Genomic DNA, 22737 nt, shown 5'->3' with positions numbered 1-22737 from the left:
CATCTTCAACCAGTTCCGTAACTGGACCTCACCCAGCATGGCCATTTCAACCCAAGCCCCCTGGTCCTGCCCTGTGCAGTGCTGTAGGATAGGCCTGTCCACTGCTGATAGTGACTCACTGCCTGGGCTTCCAGGACTGACTGCAGACCCATTCAGTTCCTGGCATCTGCCTCATGGCCACTGGAGGGTAATTTTTATCCGTATCCTTGCCCTGTTCAGGAATAAAGGGCCTGGGCTCTGGCAACAAGGATCCTGCCCTTCCCATCCTGCGTGCACACTGGCTGTTGGCAGGGCTGTAATGCAGCCCTGCTCTTGTGCTCCCTCACAAAAGACACTTCTTTTCATAAGAAACCCATTATTGCAGGACTAATGCAGACCTGCAATTTCACTGCAAGCTGGTGGAACTGACCTCTGTCAGGGGACAGAAAGCAGGGAAATAGGTAAGTAACACACCTCTATAGACCATCCATTACCTGATGTTTTTGTCTTTCTAATCCAGAAACTGCACTGTCATGAACATCATCCTGAGTACTAGACATCCAGAATGTTACTATTCTATCAGACAACAGGGCAGAGAGTACAAAGATGAGCTCATACTCTCCTGCCTATATCCTTTGAAGATGCTGTTGATGAAAACCAAAATCCACTTAGAGAAGTTACATTATAACTTATGGTTCAAGGAATCTGCCATTACTTATCAGCAGGTATTCTCTGCTCTCACCCAGGCTGTTCTGCTACCTGTTGTACTTGGGCTAGAGAAGAGCAGACTGAGAGAGGATCCCATCAATGCAGCCCTCTCAGGGGACTACTAACTTACAGAGAGAATCAGGACCTGTTTCCTATGTTTCGAAAGCTGAGAGCTAACCTAACCTGTAAAGACAAACCTTTCCTCCTCCCTGCCTATCTCTTTAACTGCTGACAACATCCACCCTCATCCCTGCAACCATACAAGTTCAGAAAAGCCAGCTCATCGTCTAACAGCCAGTGTGACATCAGCTAAACACTCAAAGACATTTGTGTGTACAAGCACAGACATAAAGGGGTTTTATCCATCTCTGGATTACCCAACTGCTTTCACTGACAAGGACATTGGGTGGGAGTTTTTGTTGGGGTTGTTTTGTGGTTGGGGTTTCCCTGGGGTTTCTCCTCTTGTGAAAAGGCTACAGAGCCTGGCTGAGGTGGCCTTCTTGGGAACAAGGACATAAAAATGGCTGGAAAATGCAAACTTTCAGTGCCTTTCTGCTTTTAGTTAGTATTTTAACCAAATGGACTGACTTTATAGATGAGAAGAGAATATTTCAGGAAAATAATTCTATAAAGAGAAGTAATCTGGTTTGTTGGATAGTAAAAGTAACAAAAAATGGAATGCAAAAGAAGTGAGCAATAAAATTTGAGGAGGACAAAAACCCCACACATACACACACACAAAAGAAACCCCTGCAGTTTATTGTGAAACGAAATCCACTGAAACATGAAGGACAGCCAGTAAAGAAAGAAGATTTATTGTGGAATACAAGTCAATGTAGCCAATTCTTCTACTCTAAAATGTAACAAATCCTGAGTTTCTAAGCAATTCAAAAGGCAGAAACAACTGGAAAAGATATTAAGGAGTAATTGGAAAGGCAACTTCTCATGATGCTATTGTCATTAACTACTATTGCAATCTAAACCCCTGTATACAGCAGGAAATGGGAGCAGGCTCTGATGTAATTGCCTAGTGAGAAAAACAGGCCTCTGTAATTACACTTCTGTATGACTAAACATCAGTTCACCCTTTAAATCACAGCAGTATTCTCAGTGCTACAATTACATTGCCTTCCCCTTCACTTTTCTGAGATGCAGGCACTTGTTATGGAAAGGTACTCGGACTAAAGCCATCCCACACCCTGAAACACCAGTTATACTGTATGGAAGACACTGACTGTGCTTTCAAACACTTTCTATTTCAAATAAAAATAAATAATAGGTATAAATAATAAATAAATAAGTCAATAAACAAAAATAAATAATAAATAGATAGATAATTCTACATATTCCAAACACTATTTCTGATTAAAATCATAAAGATACTCAACTAAGTCAATTAAATTCTCTACTGAGAATTCCTAGGACATCATCTGTGTGTTATGATTAACTGATATCCAACAGACAAAACTATTGCACTTCCTCTTGTCCTTCCTGAGGTGATACCTCCATTTTATTAACCATAAAAGTTTAAGACAATCACTCATCGTTAACAGAAATAACACAGCAGACTACAGTTGAACCATGTCCTTGTAAGGTGCTCTGTTACAGATCTTGGGGTTTGTAGTCTAAGCCATTTTAAACTTGCAGTTCTCTGGGCATCCTTGGACACAGAAACTTCTACAAGCAAACTGCAACCAACTTAAACAGCGAAATGAATGATGAACTCATGATTCTTACTAAAGTGTGGGTCATTCCACATCCTACTTTTGAAAGGAAGGAGAAGAAAGATTTGCTAAGGCTCTTGCAAACTGCAGAGCTCTGCACTCTGCAGCTTTCAGCACTACATAGAAATAATTACACACATCTGTTCATTCTTTTCTGCATTATTTTTTGCAAGTAACATGTGCCACTGCTTTGTTCTCTTAGCTCAAATGCGGCACATGCACGAACATCCCATCTCACCTATTTCGGGGCAAAATAGGTCTCCATGCCCTGTTCCTTGGGAAATAAGGAAGTTGCTCTGCAGGAGTGTTTGACATTATTCCTCCTCAGCCTCTCTATGTTTTGTAAATGAGATTAAACCAAGTTCTTTGAAAGACATCTGTACTGATGACTTTGTTGCTTCTGTTTCTAATCCTTTCTTTTTGACACAGAAGATGCAAAACTGGGCAGAACACTCCAGCTGAGCTGTCTTTGCATTTTTGATTCTCTTAGATCACTTATTAGCTTGTCCATATCTTTTGATACATTGGCATTTGACTGATGTATTCGCCCTTCTCTGAAGATCTTAAACCACTCTAACCACCTCTCTCCCAACTTCAGACAGCCACTAAAGTGGCACTGGTTGGTTGAGATTGCTTGCATTTCCTGGGAGGAATTTTTATTCCACTTGCTGATCTGGATACCTTTGAGTATTTCATCAGTTCCCCTTTAACCAACACCTCTGTCCATACAAAATGCCCTAAACATGGTAAATTGACTTCTCAGTGTAGTGACTGAAGTGAGGGTGGCTATTTTACTCTTATTTTTTGGGCAGGGAGGAAGAAGCATAATTTTAGGACAACCACATGAGGCCAAGAGAACACTTGGGTATTTTCAGATGTACACTCACATCCCTCCTCTGCTAACAAGTGAGCAAGGAGTTGATCAAACAGAAAGTGGAGTGAGAAGTCTAAAACAATAGGAACTGACTCTGTGGAAGGTTTACAGCATTTCAAGGACTACTACTGCCCCTGTGTGCACATTACATCACACAGATTGTAAGGTGCTGAGTAAGGTGTTATCACCCACTGCCATTCTCATCCTTCACTCACACAGCCACACAATACATTAGGTCACTTCCCATACAGTGTTAGATATATATTTAGGTGTCAGTGTTGTTTGGATGGGTGGAATTATGTCAGCACATCATGACAAAGCAGCTCAACCTCAGCTGAACTAACTTCAGCTCAAGCTAAGTTCAACATGAACCACAGGCAGACAGATCTGAAGATCTCATTCCAAACAACACAGTCACCTGGAGCAGCTTACCTGTCAAACTCCATCCCCTACCACGCTTTGGGGCTTCATCTTTTTAGGGCTATGACTGAATAGCCATATCTTACTGTAGAAATGAAACCTAGCTTGACAGATGGAGAAGCAGAACTTCCTCAATTTCCACATCAACTTCACATAAAACATAGTGATAAATTCAAAGAAAAGAGCCTAAAACAAAGAGAAGGAACAATGGGGAGCATGGGACACATGACACACATGGAAGGACACAGACATGACAACATGACAAACCAAGGAAACCAAACCATCCACAAAACACAGACAAAACAAACATTACAGATCTCCAAGCCTGGTATCTGCATGAGTTCTTAGAAACACAGTACAACAGAGCTTATCAGTACACGCATTGCACAGAACATAAAACAGTTTTGGCCTGTCTGAATTCTAGTCCAAACCATCCTCAATCTTTATGGGTTTATTGGCTTGTTTTTAAGCAGAGCTCCCTTTTCAAGGTGAAAAGGACTTGAGGTCTATGGGACCTGTGGGCAGTAGATACTGCCACCTCGTGTAAGAAGTGCCTTATTACCCCAACCCCTAAACCACAAATGACATTTTGTCAGCCAGTTTCTCTGCAGCTCACTGCTGTAAAAGAAACAAACCAGCTCCCCATGAACCCAACCCTACTCTGAACCATGCGGAAACAGAGCATCCAGCAGCACAACGACAGGCTAGGTGTGACCATGGGGAAGTGCTTGGCAACGTTCAAACACAAGCTTTGGGCATCAGGTTGTATCATACCCCCTCCCTGACCATATTCCAGGAGACACCACTGCTGATGCTCACAAAGGGGTGGTGCAAACATCCCCTCCTTCCTGAACAACAAACTGAACCAACAAAGCCTCAGTAGTCACTCTCGGGAAGATCCTTTCATTTCCCATAGCAGAATTAAAACATCTTAACTTGCCACAACCCTTTGAGGAAAAGGAAGTGGATAAGAGCACAGTGACTAACACAGATGAGAGAAACAAGGAAACTCTCTGGAGAAAGCAGGAAGAATGAAGCAGCCTACCACTCTGCTTCATGGAGCACCTATTCCTCTCCCTAGTTTTCAAGTCCTGCCCCATTTCCCACACCCATATTGAACTTCCCCTTGACACTTTGCTGTCTAAGGTTTAAGCCAGAGAAACCTAAAAAATAAAACAAAAAATGGTCAAACATGGCCAAAAATAACTGTAAATGACTCTAAGAGAAGCTCACAGTACCTGAAAAGGGTCAATTCCAGTGCTGGCTCCCTAATAGTTACATAAAGCAAGGTTCTCTGCACAACACAGTTACAGTTGGAGGCTAAAGTCCAGCCACGCGTAACACAAGAAATTAAAGTTCATCAACTCAAGGCTATTCCACACTGAACATCAGTGAATCTGAAGCACTGATTTTGCTTAGTGTGATGCATATATGCAGAGGGAACACAGTCTGAAAGTCTGCATCCCTTCTCAGAAAGCAGTATCGTGTCAAATTCTGTATCCCTGTATGTAAAATGGCATAAAATTCTATAGTACATGTACTGTTGCACAAAAGAGCATTCATTCCATTTTCTACTATTTGAGTAGGAAGTGTCCAGTTTAAACTTCTCGGTGCATTCAGGATCTCCTCCATTTTTACAAGGATAAGAAATAGGCAATTCCATAATGTGAGAAATCATTCAGGCCAAGAAAATTCTGGAAACTCCTCCCATGAAAAGTCACCTAATCCAGTTCAACAACCAGCCAAGAGGCTGTGACTCCATAGTGATTCTTCTTTCTCAGCAGACCACAAGCCTAAAGCCTAATCATATTACAGGCATGGAAGCAAGAGAAATGGTCTTCCCCTAAATGCTTTTACAGTAGATCATGGACTCAGAATCAACTGGGTTGGAAAAGACCTTTAAGACCATGAAGTCCAACTGTTTCCCAGCACTGCCAAGTCCACCACTAACCCATGGCACTGAGGGCCTCGTCTATGTTTGACCTCTGTAGGCCCACATAGAACAGGCATTAAGTACTAACTGGAGCCCAGAACTACAAGTATTTCTTGAACATTATTGAACAATAACTCAGCACACATACCTGTAACAGGCAAAACCCCACAACTCACCACATTCCTATTTGATTTCAGTTCTAGGGTGCCCAGAACATGGCTAATTATACTGAAGTATTACAAATACTACTGCAACTTAGCACTGCACACGCACAGAACATGTGTTTTTAATGTGTGATTAGCTTCTAGGGCAAAGAAAATCACTTTAAGAAAGATAATTCACAGTCCTCCCCGCTCACTGACATGCCCAAAGGGAAAGATGTGCATTAGCACCCTATACATCAGAACTCTCACTGCTGGCTGCGAAGCTGAACTGCTGGAAGAAAGCTCTTCAACATAAAGCTGTATCATACCTTTAAAACTCAGACTCCTCAAACAGCCACAGCAGCTTCTGCAACTGGATTGGCATGACAGGATTTTGGAATTGCAAGTCCTGACACACCTTGAACCAAAGTAGGTTCAGCAGTGGTTCTTCTGCCTTCAAACATGGGAAACACTGTACAAATATCCAGTCTTCCATGGGAAAATGAAAGACCTCATGCTAACCTCAGGTATGTCCATTTTGGGCTGCCTTCAGCTGACCTGTAATTCAATCTTGCCACCACACTTTCCCACTTGCACACATAAATCTCAACTGGACTTCCCACCTTCTGTAGTGGGACACCATGGAAAGGCAGGTAGTATTTATGGTGGCCAAGTGGGCACACTGAATCATGGAAAAGGAATTCTGGATGAGAAGTCCAGCCCATGGAGAAGAAACAAGCACCCGAACAGGGATTCTCACTGTATTCTCCATGTAATACCAAGTGTCATGTCAGTTGTCTGCCATTTGATATACTGACTCATTCAAACATGCATTTCTAAGAGCAGGAATGGGAATAAGAAGGAAGAAGATTAAGGGTTTGTTTTTCTTCCCACTCCCATCTACATTCCCCTGAACAAACCCAGCTTCATCGCAGGGAAAAAGTCTCTTGTCCCCAGAAGTTTCAAAGGATTTGGGCAAGGGTGGGGAAGCTGCACAGAACATAATCACAGTTCTTGCTTTGCTACAAAGGAGAACGGGTGTGAAGGATCAGATCATTCAATACTACCCCAAAAAAAACCCTGTTATACAGGAAAAATCATTACATTGACCAGACTGAAGTGGAAATAAAGCCGGTTTTCCTTCAGTTCTGCCACACCAGGCACTGGCCAAGCCTGTCTGTGGGGTGGACCAACCATGGAATTGTCTTCCCAGAGAGATCACATCACGGGGCTCAGCCTCCACCTGCACTTTCAGGTGTTCAGAACACCAATAACTTCAGCACATTACCTTCCTTGATAGGAAATTCTACTTAAATCTGGCAATTGAAAATATATTGGAGAAGTAAGTTGGGAGAAAACTTAGCTTAGCCATACAGCACAAATAACAATTGGGATAAAGTTGGGAATGTCAAAGCTAGCAAAGATAAAACTGCTGGAAAGTGCAGTTCCATTGGAATGTCATTGTTTATTAGGTTAAGGTCTCCCACTTTGATTTCAGCCTACACACACCTTCCTGTGGGATATAAAAGGTAACACAGATAAGAGGCACTAAACTAAAGGGTCCCTGCTGTACACAATGCTATAAATTTGAATAAGCTTGGCTTCAATATGGAAATATGTCTCCCTATATGTAAAAGCAGCAAAACTCATGCTTTTATTTTTACATGTAACAGAAACTAAAAGGAAACTCCACCACCATGACTATTGTTTAAAGCAAGAACAAAAGCTATTCATTTCTCAAAGGCATGCTGGCAACACACTGCTCAGCAGCAGTAAGAATAAACACATTCATTAACCATTAGGGTCTTCCAGCTGCCAAGACAGACTGAGAATGTCTCAAAACCCCACTGATAAAACACTGAGTATGGCAAACCCTGAAAAGCAATTGTCCTGCTTCTGCTTGTTGTTCAGCCCAGCTACAGAGTGTGCCAGCCCCTAAACAATGGCTCTCAATGTAGCCTTAGAATCAAAGCAAACCATATTCATTCTTATGGAGCTTGTTCTTTATTGATGTTGACTTGAAATGGAAAATGTGTTGTTTCATGATGGACAAATACACATATCTTGAGGAAGAAAATCAAAGCTGCATTCAGCAAGTTATAGAGATAAATTATGGATTAAAAATGTTTTTGCACATTTAAATACAGCAATAATCAAACAAATGCTACAAAACAAGCAAACAAAAAAACCCCATGCTCGAAAATTCCATCAACCACTTGCTTTGAGGAGTTTTTCCTCCAAAGAACAAACCCAGAAGTGATGAACACTTAGTGCTCATCATATGTAGCATACTAGGAAGAGGAGTATAAATAAGAGGGATGGATAAGAAGCACATTAGTAGCAGCAGAGTTCTGCTTGAGAGGGAAAGAAACAAACCAACCAACCCCATCAAAACACAAAAAGAGAATCCCTGAAAGACAAAAAACTAAGCCTGGGATACAGAGTAAGAGAGAGCACAACAACCTGTCATGGGAGAGGAGTCGGGAAAGCCACTAAGTTATTGGTAAGAGCTGGAAAACAACTGATGGGAAGCTGGGTGGGGGGGAAGCTGTGTGAAGTTGACTGAGAATTCACCACAGGCCAGCCAGAAAATCCAAACAGAGGCAATGAAGCAGCAGGCATAGAGAATAAGATCATTCTGTTAGAGTATGCTAGACAGAACTGAAGTCCATAGAATAGCTGCAGTCATGCTGAGGGAGCTATCTATCACATGGTAACAGGACAAGCATTTTTAGCATGCTTTAGAGAAGGAAAGAGTGCTCAGAACTGAGCAATAGGCACTTCTAGAAGTGGCAGGAAAGAGGAAGGAGAAGAGACCAAAACTAGAGCAAGCTTGCAGGGTGAAACTGGTGGCAGCAATTATCAAAGTAAACAGACTGAATGAAGCAAGAGCCCACATCCTCAAGGTTTTATTTAAGGGACAGACTAAAAAATGTGGAAGAAGAGCAGGCTGGGGTGTGAAAATGATGGAGGTTCTTCAAAGTCGTGAAGATGAAATCAACAACAATCCTGCTTGATGGGGGTACTTATGCAGAGAAATGAGAGTGGCTGAGCAGGTGCTCAGGTGCGTGTCCTTTAAAACAATGTGACTACAAAAAAGATGTTCGGAATTACACTGTTTATCCACAGGATCAGTCACCCACACTGGCTGACTGTGCCATAAGGGTGGATATACCTGGTGGAAGAGAACAGAAGCTCTGTTTCATATTTTTCTGTTTCCCTCTTTATAAGGGCATGTAGTGTCAGGACAAGGGGGAACAGCTTTAAATTGTAGAGGGGAGACTGAAATGAGCTCTTAGGAAGAAGCTCTGTGAGGGTGCTGAGGCGCTGGCACAGGGTGCCCAGAGAAGCTGTGGCTGCCCCATCCCTGGCAGTGTTCAAGACCAGCTTGGACACAGGGGCTTGGAGCAACCTGGTCTGGTGTGAGGTGTCCCTGTCCATCGCAGGGGGTTGGAACTGGATGCACTTTAAGGTCCTTTCCAACACAAACCAGATTCAATACCATATTCTGGGATTCTATGATTCTATATGAGAACATAATTAAAGCCTGAATAAGGATAGAGGCAGGATGAAAATTCAGAAGAAACTTTTTGCTCCCAAATGGCTTTGTTGCCAGGAGATTGTATGAGACTTGAGATGTTATGACTACCCATCACTGCAGTCAGTGCAGGAAGGTAGAAGTTGCATTACTTATAAGTTCAAACAATAGCAACTCTTCTCAGAGATACCTCCCAGATGAGAGCAAAATAGAATCGTAGAATCAACTTGATTAGAAAAGCTCTTCAAGCTCATCTGCTCCAACCATTCCCAGCCCTGCCAAGGCCACCACTAACCCATGGCACTGAGGCCTCGTCTCCAGCTGTGTGAACACTTGCAGGGACGGTGCCTGCAGCCCTGCCCTGGGCAGCCTGTTCCAATGCCTGAGCACCCTCTGGGCAAGGAATTGTTCCTCAGCTCCATCTAAACCTGCCCTGGGGCAGCTTGAGGCCGTTTCCTCTTATCCTGTCCCTTGTTCCTTGGGAGCAGAGACCGACCCCACCTCACTCCATCCTCCTGTCAGGCACTTGTAGGGAGCCATCAGGTCCCCCCTAAGCCTTTTCCAGACTAAAGAAGCTGACTGGTGTTATTAACACCCAGGACCCAGAACAGGTTATCACCACAAAGAATTTCCCAAGAACCCTCAGGAAATTGCCCAGAACAGCCAGAGAGCACACCCCTACAGCCAGAGAGCACACCCCTACAGCCAGAGAGCTCACCCCTACAGCCAGAGAGCACACCCCTACAGCCAGAGAGCACACCCCCACAGCCAGAGAGCACACCCCTACAGTCAGAGAGCACACCCCTACAGTCAGAGAGCACACCCCCACAGCCAGAGAGCACACCCCTACAGCCAGGGAGCACACCCCTACAGACATTCCAAACGAGTAATTAGGATAAGGAACAAACAAATCACACAAACCAATGAAAAGGCTGGGCGATTTAAATCACAGCCCATTCATTTCCTGCTTTTGCAGAGAAGGATGAAGGAAGCCTGCATGGCATACTAAGCAGTTAGCTCTTGAACTACAAAGTGTATCATGCCAAAATCACTGCAAATATCCAGTCTTCTGACATGAGAAAGAAGACTGGAAGTTAATGAAGATGGCTAATGATAGTGTTATGCATATTAAAGAGAAACAAAAAAGGAAAGGAGAAAAACCCCAAGCACAAAACCACTCTGGCAGCCAGACATCTGTCACAAGAGTAAAGCTATACTCCAGTGGTATTTCAGACTTCCATCCCACTGTACACTCCATTCCCAGGACAGGATTTGTCTGACTGCAGCTGATGGACAAGAAAGACAATCAGACTAAGAGGCTTTTATAACTCACTGAACTGGGACTTGAGCAACTTAGTGATGCTCTGCTTTTTCATGGCAAGACTGCAGCCCTTCATGCTTTACCAAAAACGGGATGGGGATGTTAGACAAGAAAGCTCCCAACTTCAGTCGCCGCTTCCATCAACACCTAACTGGAATCATCTGCATCGGCACTACAACCATAGGACAGATACACACTTCTTGATTCTCTTCCTAGCAAAAGGAACACTAGATGGTGCCACATCCGTATTTGTGCTTTTATGCTCCAGGGAATGGTAGCAGCAAGAAAAAGAAAAGCTCTAAGGAAAAGACAACCAGAAGACAGGTGCTGCACACATGTAGTAGAACAGTGCCACTTCCATGGCATACAGTGATGCCCATGCTGTCCGAGTGTCCTGCCCACCTACCTATAGGAGCTCCACAAGTGATAGCTCCTTTAAGTCAGACTACACTGAACTTTTCTCTTAAATCTTGCTAACAAATCCAAAATGAAGAACAACAAAAAAACCCTACTACAGCAGCTACTGAATCCCTTTTCAGGTGTAGTTCTACTAGTGTTCAGAAAATACATGATCCACTGGTAGCACTTATTTTCCATATAACAACTCTCAAAACATTCACAACTTTATGAATGGATCAGTTGTCCTATTCATTTGCCCTTGTATGCTCAGTCTAGCAGAGATCCAGAACTTCTCCTCGTGCAACACTTCGGTTGTTGCAGCTGTGTTCTGAATCACTTTACCATCAGGTTGATTGGGAAAGTTGTCTTTTAGGGTGCTGTATCTGCACTCAGAGATAACACTGGAAACTCTCCACCTCACTGTTTTTTGTCACATAGGTGCACCCCTGCAGTGCTCATTCCCTGGGTTATGCCAATGTAACTGCTTTTAGACCACACAGTTGAACAGATCTGAGGTGTGACCTAGCTAAGAAAGTAACCCTCATCTCCCCTATGCCACCAAAGTGGAACAGGGATTCTATGCAGACCAGTTGCCTAAAATGCTTCCAAGTTGGACTCTCACAGAAATCTGCGCAAGCACATTCTGTCTGAGGTGGTTTGGGGACAGGAAATGTTTAAGCCAGCCCTATATCCACAAAAACATGCTTAGCACAATCAGAATGTGCAAGGCACCTTCAGCTACGTTACTGTTGCTCTTAGATTCCAGACAGGAAAGATCCTGGTGCTGACAGTGCCAAAGTGCCTCATTACTGCCAGCAATGGCAGCGGACCAGGGATGGAGGGGAGGGAGGGGGAAACAAGCATCAAGAATTGAAAATTCCTTGAGCATTGGTGGCCTTCTTGGAAAGTTCAATAGCAAAATGTGCCACATCAAATCGCAGACTGGTTTGGGTTGGAAGAGACCTTAAAGCTCATCCAGTTCCAACCCTTGCCATAGGCAGGGACACCTTCCACTAGAGCAGGTTGCTTCCAAGCCCCTGTGTCCAACCTGGCCTTGAACACTGCCAGGGATGGGGCAGCCACAGCTTCTCTGGGCACCCTGTGCCAGCGCCTCAGCACCCTCACAGGGAAGAACTTCTGCCTTAGATCTAACCTGAACTTCCCCTGTTTCAGTTTGAACACATCACTCCTTCTCCTATCGCTGCAGTCCCTGATGAAGAGTCCTTCCATAAAACCTAGTTTGTTCTTAGGCTTCAGTCAACTCCCATTACCACTGGCTGGTTGTGTGTCAGAAAGCATCCCCACAAAACAGGACCATTGCTCAGTTTCCTAGGTTCTTCTTCACTGTGTTTAAGCTTTTATTTGCAAGAGTTTTTGCAGCTGACCTGTACAAAAGGCTCTAGTTGCTAGCCTGCAAAGAAACTAGATTATTCCTGCTGCTGAATTCAAACATGCCTGCTCTAGGATGAGTCATGTCTTGGCATCAGAAGAAGAATTATGGTATACACAGACCTGGTATGAGCATTTATTTCCCACTAAGCAGTTTAAAAGTGTAAATAATGCTAACCTGTAGGTCAGACCTACAGAAGATCTTTGTGTTAAAGCCTTTAAACATCCTTACCCCTCCAGAAGTATTTCTCTCTGCTTGTTTCAAGGGTATAGGCTGCATACCAGCATATACTACTGACAAAGTAGAGATTATACAGATTAAGTATGAGACCAAATCCTAACTCCTATTCTATGCCCTTTGACACTTTTAGAAAGCACAGCTAAAGATCTGAAACTCATAAAAATCAATTTATAACAGGAAAAAAACCCCAAAATCCCAGAACTAACCAACCAAAACACCCATCGCTATTTCTACTGCAAGTCTTATCCTGTCTCCAGGTCATGAACAGTAGAAGTCTGCTACTGCAGAACAGCTGATCCATCAAAATGCATTATAGGCTCAATCAGTAAACCACACTTGGCTGACAACCAAAAAGAACATGCAGAAGCTACACCCGGCTTGAAAAAGTGTGAAGTAGGAAGACATGTACTGACCTCCATTTAACAAAACCTGCTTTGCAAAATTCAGAAAGGAAGAGCTTATCTTGCCTTTCAAGGAACTGGAATCAAGAAAGCATCTTGATTCATGAAAGAAGCTGGATGTCTGGCCTTGTATTTAGAAACAGAAAAACAAAGTTAATGTTTTCCTCTTAAAAGAGATGGGGAGACAAGGCAGAACCCATAGAACAACTTGCAAGAAAGATCCTTCTCCAAGGGGCCTGGAAAACAGACTTACGCTGGCAGGAATGCATCTATGTAATATGTAGTTTCTAGTCTCCCCACCAAGCAGTTGTGACAATCAAGAGAGTGACCTGTTTATAAACTAACTAGTTAAAGAGCTCTAAAACCCCTGAATACAAGGGAGAAGGAGTAAGATTCTGTTCATAAAACAATTATTTTATGTAGAAGCATACCTAAGTGAAAAGTACTTCAGTGTTAATTCTGCTGCTTGTCACCTCAAGGGAATCACAATGGACTTGCAGAGCATCTCTCCCCTTCTGTGTTTTATCAGGATCTCAACCCTTAGCAACTACACAGCAGCTGGGCTGAGCCAAGTTAAGGCATACTACAAAAATATCTGTTGACTGTCACCATGAACTGGTTCTCTGACCTACAGACAATTCTAGAAATGACTGTAAGTAACTCAGGGTAAGTGGATCTGGCAGCCAGTTAGAATGGCCCCAGTCTTACCTCTCTTTTTCTCAGCTCTCTTATTTCTCCCCTCCTGAAAACTCAGTTGACTCCTCAAACATTCCCAAAAGATGTCAGACTGACAAGGTCACTTTAAGCTAAAAGAAACCATACAGCTCAGCCAACAAACCATGTATATGAAAAGGAAACTGCCTGTCATTTCATGGACATCCCCATGACCAAACTGAGTTACAGTCATTCACACACAAAAAAACTGGGTCAGCTGACCACACCACTAAGAATCCAATTTTATTTAAAATACCATTTAAAGTATCATTAACCACATATTCTATTTATGTTTATGAATAAAAGGGAATTTGACTTTTCATCATTTAACCTTTCATACAAACATGCAGAAGAATATGTTCCTCATGCATTAACTTCTATCGTTACAAAACTCATGTGAAAATATGGAATGGTTATGTACAGTCAAAATATGATGTTAGACACTATTTCTCCCATCTCCTTCTACCACAAAGCAATTCTCACATTAAGATAAAAATCTAAATTATGTTGAATATTAGGACAACCATTCCATAATTTTAAGCTGTGGTATTTCCTTCCCATCATCCCTGACTTTCAGTTGGTTTATTTTCCAAATAAACTTCAAATGGTTCAGCTTCCCAAGCACATCAGTCCAGTATCCTCATTTCACAGCTGTCATTGGTCTGGCCTATTTACAAGAGCCTTAACCCTCACAAAGTGCTTCCACTGAAAACCCAGGTGCTTGCGAAATCACTTCTTAAACAAGAACACATGCAGACCAGCAGCAGCATGTCCATGAACCAGACACCTCACCAACAGCTTAAGAACAGGTAAGACCCAAGATAAAAGACTTGACTGCTTACCGGTAATGGTGCAGGCATCTCTGTACTCTCTGCAGTCTGGCAGATCATCTTCCACTGCTTCACTTACATAGTGCTCTTCATGAATGCCTGTGTCACAGGCTGGGACCGCATCACTCGACAGCTCCGAAGGAGGCACAGTGGCGGCCAAAGTGCAGTCGTGCAAAGCTGTGGCGTCCAGCTTGGCAGGTTTCACAGGCTTGGACAAAGTGCCATCAGGGGGACCAGCACTGGAGACTGGGTCTGGCTGGCAGGAACACAACTCTTGCTCTTCACTGCAGCTGGCTTGGAGAAGTCTGTAAAACACAAAGAAACAAATGGTCAGTTCAAGTCATTCCAAAGAGCATAATCAGAATACCTCATTTTCTCCTCCTTAAACATTAGTTTAACCTAACAAATTCAGCAAATGCTAAATGCCAAACTCTCTTCACAGAGCAACTCCCTATCTTTGTACTTGCACATTCATGTCAAGTAGGAATTATTCCTTGTACCATATTATATACTGGTGGCTGATTAAACATTCGTGTTGTTGCCTGACCCAACTTGCCAACCCCTCAAGTCCATCCACTTTGGCTCATTCACCAGCTAACTTTCATGTCAGCCAAGTAAAAGGCTTTATACATGTAGTAGTTACAAGGCATAAGCAGCAGCTGAAGAACAGACTACACAAGAACACCCAGATTACACTGGAAAAGGAGAAAGCCAGCAGCAAGAAGACACAAATGCACTGGTCTGCAAGCAAAAGGTGTGGATACAATTCAATATGCATGTGCAGCAACAGAACATACCATGTTCAGTGCTTCACTGAGAACCAGAAACACAAGTTTTCTGGAAAATCCTATTAAAAAGGTTCTCTTTAATCTCCAGGAACATGTTCAGATAATCTTATTTTGCTGTTAAAAGTTACGGTCAGAATTTTGCCATCTTATTTTCTGGCATCTCTAGCAAATAACATTCTTGCTTCACCAAAGCACAACAGTATTTCTAGAAACTCATGGCAGGACTCAAGCATCTGTCTCTAAACTGTCAAAAAAGCAACCTTCTCTCCCCCTCCCAGAGGGTCTCAACAAGGATACCTTCACACCAAAAGCACATCACCACAACTGGAAGACAAACGGCAATATTAACACCTTCATGCACAAAAAGACACTTCATTAAGTTTTTCTCAATTATATCCATCTGTATTTGGGCATGGTATCAGTTAACCTGGTCAGAGGCTCAAAACCTGTATTTAGCAATGCTACAGGAACAGATTAAATCAGATGATGTATTTATGATACCATACTCTCATACAAATGGTCCTCTCCCTTGGCAGCTGCAGGAAGAGGTTTCACTTCAGTGCTTTAACAGGAAATCTTCCGGTTCCCCTGCAGAGCATCCATTATCCCTGCGCTGTCACAGCACATTCTGAAAAGAACAATGGGGTCACTTGGACAGATTATATTTTAAATGGGCCCTTTTCAAGTGGCTCTTTGGGAATAACAAGCAGATTACTGATATGAGAAATTAGTTGCTCCAATGCAGTTGAAATCAAAACTCAGACCTTTGCTCTCCCCTCTGCACTGGAGAAACAGCTTAAGCTATAAACAGGGAAACATACTGGAAATGGACAGACTGACTGATTCAAAGAGCTCTGTTTTGTCCTAGTTGCTACCACACATCTGTGAATCACATTTGTTTTGGGAAATTGTTAGTTAAGTGTGTTGTTATGAATGAGAGCATATCTGGGAGTCAGTGGCTGGAAGCATTAGGGGAGCTCTTCAGCTTTCCTCGCCCCTCCTCTCCCTCCTCTTCCCCATGCCCTGCCTTAGCAACTCCAGGGAGCCAGCAACATAACATTACCAAATGAAGTAACGCTGATAACCACACTGTGATCTGCCTGTAAAAGTATTCAAGTGAGTTTAGGGAATCTGAGATCTTGTAACTTTTCTGGACATGCTGACATTCACCACCTGATGCACCTGATCACCTTTACTCATTCATGACTTTATCTCCCATACAGTTCTCACCAAAAATAGTTTTGGCCAGAATAAAGCATTCCGAACTGTGTTAGAAGTTTGTGATGAATAAGTTTCACCTCTCTGCCTTCACCCAGTTTAATATTCACCCCACACACGTCCAAAAACAAAGTTATCAGTGCTCTTCCTTCACACAAGCTGGTTCATGGTTGGCATTTGCTCTGGAAACAGAACAAACGCAGCCTGAAAATACAAACAAGCTCCAACCCTCTTCCTCCCAGTCTGCCTGCTCTGCTGCAGAATCGCATGTAACATCTCCATGAGAAAGACAAGTTCTGGATTAAGGGAGAGAATGTGCTTTTATCTTAAAACCTTCTATCATGAAGGGAAGAAAGGAGGCATGAACGTCTATGCCTGCTTCCTTTCAGACTTACTTAACATCTTCAATTTCCAGACACACAGCATGAAAATGTTGTTCAGCCTTCACCAAATCACACTTTTCCTTTAAAATTCCAGCTGAATTTCTGCTGCCAACAAGCAAAACAAACTAAAGCTGAGCAGTATTTACCAGGTTCCCAAAACAGCCTCACCTACATATATAGTACTCAGAAGGAGATGATACCAGTTGTTATTAGTGTTTCGTATTTACCCCTTCTGACATTCAAACAAGCACACAACTAAAGCCAGACTCTGCCTTTTCTCAATGAAAATTTAATGTATTTCATTCTTTCTACTGTATATGTCAACAGCAGCCCACATACAGGACTTAAGTAACTCAACTCTTGTACCTAATATGACATAATTCAGCTTCTGCCTTGCTGACTGTATTGCACCATTTCTACTGGTTTAAATACAATGACAGTTTGGGGCCAATAAAGAGACCTGAGTTTACAGAAATACTTAATTTGGAATGTTTGAACATAAATCTTTTGGATGTAGAAAGAGAACAATTCCCTTAAGTTTAACCTGTACATAACTCTTAACCAGGTCATTTTACTCTGGAAAGCCCCTTATTTGCCAGCTGTTTGTTAAAGGCACTCATTCAATCCTTGCACTTCATAAAAGTTATCTAGCTCAGATTTTGTGCTTCAAATAATACTGTTATTCATTAGTCTAAAATGGCAGCTTGACCACTGCAAACATCTGGGAATTCAAAGCTGTATTTCCTTAAAAGACAGTAGAAATGTCTTTCTAGGGCTTCGGACTGAAACCTTCCCCTTTCTTCCAGTCATCTTCTTGCTATGCATACACTCATTATTTAACTATGCTCTCTGGTTTAGAGCAGTAGCACAGTTTGGAAGCAAGACCAGTCACTGTGAGCTACCTGGGTTTTCAGAACAACTTTGAAACAACCTGAAAACACTGCTCCAAGATGCACTTCAAACGCAACCTGCTGCCAATCAGCCACATGAGACTTCATATAACCCCGTGGGCAACATCACAGCAGGGTCATCTGGCATGTACCATTACATTTTCCTCCTTCAGGAAGCTTCAAACTGCATGGGTAAATGAAGACATTCACCCCAAGGTGTCAAGCTAAATCTAATCTAAAGTAACCCACACAAATCACTAATGAAGTTTGAAGAAGCTTCAGTGCCAACAACTTGGATCTACTCATCCTTCCCTACTGACCAAAGAACCTCAGGGTATCAAAGGACTGAGAGAACTTCTTACTCTTCCCATCTGCCTGGAGCCACAGAGCTCTGATCCTGTATTCTCATTTGCTAACTCCTAAATGATGGTTAAACACTTCAGAGGGGTTTAGGGTTTGCAAATTCCTTCCTTTTATGTACTTGCAAGAGTCCCACCAGAAGTCTTTCCCCGGTTCCTGTATTACTCTGTAAATCCACTAAACACCTGTTTTACTAAGTCTGTTAAGTTTCACTAAGTTCTTTAAAAAGAACCCTCAAGCATCTTACTTATACACACAAAAAGGGAAAAAAAAGTAACCCACCCCCCTTTTTTCAGATGCAAAATGCCCCACGGAGACATTGGAGCAAATCAAAGCCAGTTTATATGTCTGTGTAATCTGAAATAGCCTAACTTGCAGGCCTGGCCTCAGTAATTCAGAATACAGTCTATGGAAAACACTCACTGAACTGACCAAAGCAGTAGGACTTGCTTCAAGCATTGAAGTTAGGTCTTTACTATTTCTCCTCTTCCATCTACAAAAGTTTGCTTCTTTTACTTTTAATTTTAAACTAATTTTTTCACTGTGTGGGTGTGCTCAAAGCCAGACAAAATGCTTACTTCCATTTAAACAAATCTGCTCAGATCAGAAAGAAACAACCATGTGCAACAGGCCTGCGTTTTCTACACACACACATATATAAAAACACTAGAACTATAAAATATGGTACTAAAAGTGCTGCATTTCTTATGTTAGAAGAGATCCATTATTTTACAGCAAACTAAAGGGACAAACACCTTGGCCAACTCTAGACCACATCCTTATCCCAAGTTTTAAAGCCAATCAAGAACCTTTTCATCTTTCCCAGGTTACTCTGGAGGAAACACTGCTGTGCTTCCTGAGCAGTGGTTTTGCTCCCAGTGACCCAGGCAGTAACACCAAAGCCATCTGCTACCCCAACACCACACAGACCCTTTTACTCAAGCCTTATACCACATTCAAACTATATTCCATGCTTCCCCGTCCCCCAGCTCCTTGCCTAGCTAAACACAGCGTTTCTGGAGAAGTATCAACACCCAGTGGTCATTAGATGCTATGAAGAATCTTTCAGGTATATGCTTCCCAAAGGAGGAGCTCTTCTGCCTATGAAACCATTAAAGAGTGTTTTCAAGCTAAACATTTGAAGGGCTTCTAAAAATCACTTTTTATAACACCTCATAACCAATAAGTAGTAAGCAGATGAAGGCATTCAATAACCAGACAATCAGGTAAGCAGATGAAGGCATTCAATAACCAGACATTCAGGAAAGCAGAACAATACCTGGTTAACTGCCAGTGGTGTGGCAATGTCATTAGTACAAAAAAGTCTCCACTAGAGAACAAAAGCCAGAATAGCAGACGCAATAACCCCAAAGATGCTTAAATAATAGTACAAACATGAAAAGCATGAAGTCTTACTCTCAAGCTCTCCAAAGCTGCTGCTGTGACCTTGTTTGGCCTTTTCTGACTATTAAATCTTCAATCAAGACAAACACGTTTTCTCAAGAAGTAATGCAAAACATCACTAATAAACAGCCCGCTAAGGGAAAAAGATAAAGAGGAAAGAAAATCACCCCACTGTTCTCCACAGACCACAGTTTCTCACCACTAGGGTCTTCCAAATGATCCCATCCGTCTCTTGCCTGTTCCAGCCACAGGAGAGGGACAGCGTTCAAGACCAGGTTGGACAGAACCTTGGGTGACATGGGTTGGAACTGGATGATCTCAAGGCCCTTTCCAACCCAAGCCACTCTGTGATTCTATGATTTTATGCTGTAAGACAAGCCCTGGGTTCGACCTTGGCTGCTGCAAGCACCCGCATGCTCTCCCTGGTTAGATGTAATACTGCCCTCTCTGCGGTCAGGTTCCTTCAGGCAAATACTGCAGGGCTCTATAAATAGTTCTTCCTTGTGTAAGGCTCACATTACATTAAGAGCTTTTTACAGATCCCTATCCTTTTATTTAATGTAGGCCAAACTACCTGCTTCCCCCCACTCCATGCACAAATTAAACTGAGAATGGGTACTGTTTTACTCCCAGCTACTGGCTGGGAGACCTTAGCTAAACATGCCATGCTATCGTATGGGAAAGGGAAAGCTGTTCCACCACCTCCAGTGAGAACTCCATGTGCAGCCAAAGGAGGAATTCACCAGGTACCAAAACAAAGCTCAGAGGTACAGCAATGCCAACTATGAACACCTCAAACATGTACTTTCTACTCACACCCATGTGTGTGCAAGGTGCTCAATGAGGTAGATCAATATAGGATGGGTCCAAGAACCATGGTCCGACAGTTGCTGAACAGAAGGAAAGTATCTAACAACTCAAAACAACAAACCACCGGATGATTTGGAATTAGGCTGCTGTTGTGTTCAGCGTGTATGAACTCCTGCCTCATACACAGCCAATACACAGGCTACACTACATGAATGTCATCCTCACTACACTTTTGACAACATACATAGGACAAAAATTGGTCAAACAGTTCAGCAATGGGGAAACTGCCTCACCACCAGCAAACCAGGTCCTCAAGCAGCATGGACGGGTACAGTGATAACAGAAACCTGAAAAGTGGTGTGCGTTGATACATCACAAGAACATGGAACACCCCATTATGTTATTCCTCCATAAGCCTCAGACTTCCACAAGATAGCTAAGCATGAGTACTGCTTTTCCCCTAGTTGGGAAGAGCTATGGAATGACTCTCAATTTCTCTCAATTGCAGCACAGGAGATAACACCACTGTATCTGTTCTTGAATCCTGAGCTCACCTCCTATCCACAGGAAGAACCACCAAGACCACTTGACCAGAAGCAGAACAGGGATGAGACACACTGGAACACAGGAACTAGCAACTAGTGAAGGGGAAAACAAAACTAAAACCCCCCAACAACCCTACAGAACAGTGCCAGGGCCTAAGACAGCATTCATTTGGTAAAAGACATTCAAATGAAGGTGTTACTATTCCAAATCAAACCCCTCACCAGCCAGCCAAGCCATACCTTTTTCCCCAAGACACTAAAGACCAAAGGCAAGCAGCAAACACAGCTTTAAACCCATGCTAGAATGGTGGTTGCCCCAACTGCTACTACTGTTTAAACAAAGCTACAATTAACATAAGTGCCCACAAATTGGGGCCAAGAGTTTTAGTCAAAGAATGGACTGACTCTGACTCAAACCAGTAGTTATCAGGACCTAAAACCTGGTGGGGGAGAGAGAGAGGGAGGAATTTTGATCTTGGTTTGTATTACTATTGTTTTTCTCCTATTATATGAGGAGTTTCTGCATTTCTCACCCTCCACAATGGCTCTTAAGAGTCTACACGGAGTTGGTATAATTCAAATCTTAAACAATGCTGGTTTATGGGATTGGAGAAGTGTCATTAGTTCAAATTTTAATACCAGCTGTCCTTCTGACAACATCTACAACAAACTATCACATAGCAAAGACTGCTGCTTTTCTTTACTAGTTCATAGAACCACAAAGTGGTTTGGGTTGGAAAGGACCTTAGGATTCATCATCTAGTTCCAACCCCTTGCCACAGCCAGGGACTTCATGGGCATGGGCTTCTTACTGCATAGAGACAGTGAGAGCAGGGGTGAGAGGAACCAGCTGGTAAAGGAATAACATTCCTTGCGGACTACCCTAAAATTCAAGCCAGAGGGGAAAAAGCCACCCCACAAGTAACAAAAACCCCCAGACACCATAACTGCTGTGTCCTGATCCCTTTACTTTGGACTGTTAAATAATCTTATAAAAAGATAATAGAGATAAAAGAAAGGGAAGCCTAACTGATCAAACTCCAACCATTCAGTAAGAACACCCCTTTCTTTCTATTTTTTTCTCCAGAAAGTAAGAACTTAAAAGTTTCCTTTGCTGCTAGAAGCACTTTTAAAAACAACTATGAGGAAGCTTACCTCCAAGGACAGTCAGACCACCAGCTCCTCTGAGTAAGATGCTAAGAGGATCTGCTTTGGCTCAGGAGCATCCTTGGCAGCAAGCCTCCCCATGTGCTCCAGCAACTGGCACAATCCAGTGAGAACCTCCCTTGCTCTTCAAGGTTGTCTTACAACTTAAACATGCAGAGAGTTGCTCAGAACCTAGCCTGGAATTTCTTAACTGGCTCTCAATATCCCTGGGCCTCATATCCATCTTCTTTTCCTGTCTTTTAAGTAGTTGTGTATGGGAGCACACTTCCAACAATGTACTGCTGTTTGGGAGGATATGAGTGAACTGAAGCCAGCCCTACCACAACCTCTATAATTATAACCCCTCTCTAAGTCTTTGGGCTGAGTGATCACATATCATAGCCCTTTTCAGTGAGGATAAAGCCAGACCTCCAACACTGGATACCTGGGCCTACAAGTCACTTCAGGTACCAGTGTTCACAAATGACAAGACTACAAATTCCTAAACAACCAGCAATCCTGGGCCTTATACCAAAGCTTTGGTCACATGGACTTCCCAGGAACTGAGTTATGAACTGC

At 42.8% G+C, this 22737-nt stretch overlaps 1 protein-coding gene across 3 annotated transcripts in view; it reads right to left on the bottom strand.

Annotated features, from left to right (window-relative positions):
• The window catches only part of TRAK1 (trafficking kinesin protein 1), a 123174-nt gene that overhangs the window by 58677 nt on the left and 41760 nt on the right, over positions 1-22737 (bottom strand). For all 3 annotated transcript variants that reach the window (XM_034063808.1, XM_034063778.1, XM_034063896.1), the window contains exon 2: positions 14627-14919. The gene's annotated coding sequence lies outside the window, so the exon portion shown is untranslated. The remainder of the gene's footprint in view (positions 1-14626; positions 14920-22737) is intronic.

Source organism: Melopsittacus undulatus, chromosome 1, assembly GCF_012275295.1.
Source record: "Melopsittacus undulatus isolate bMelUnd1 chromosome 1, bMelUnd1.mat.Z, whole genome shotgun sequence".
NCBI lineage: Eukaryota > Metazoa > Chordata > Aves > Psittaciformes > Psittaculidae > Melopsittacus > Melopsittacus undulatus.
The sequence above is the reverse complement of the archived record's forward strand: the minus strand, read 5'-3'. Positions and strand labels throughout refer to the sequence as shown.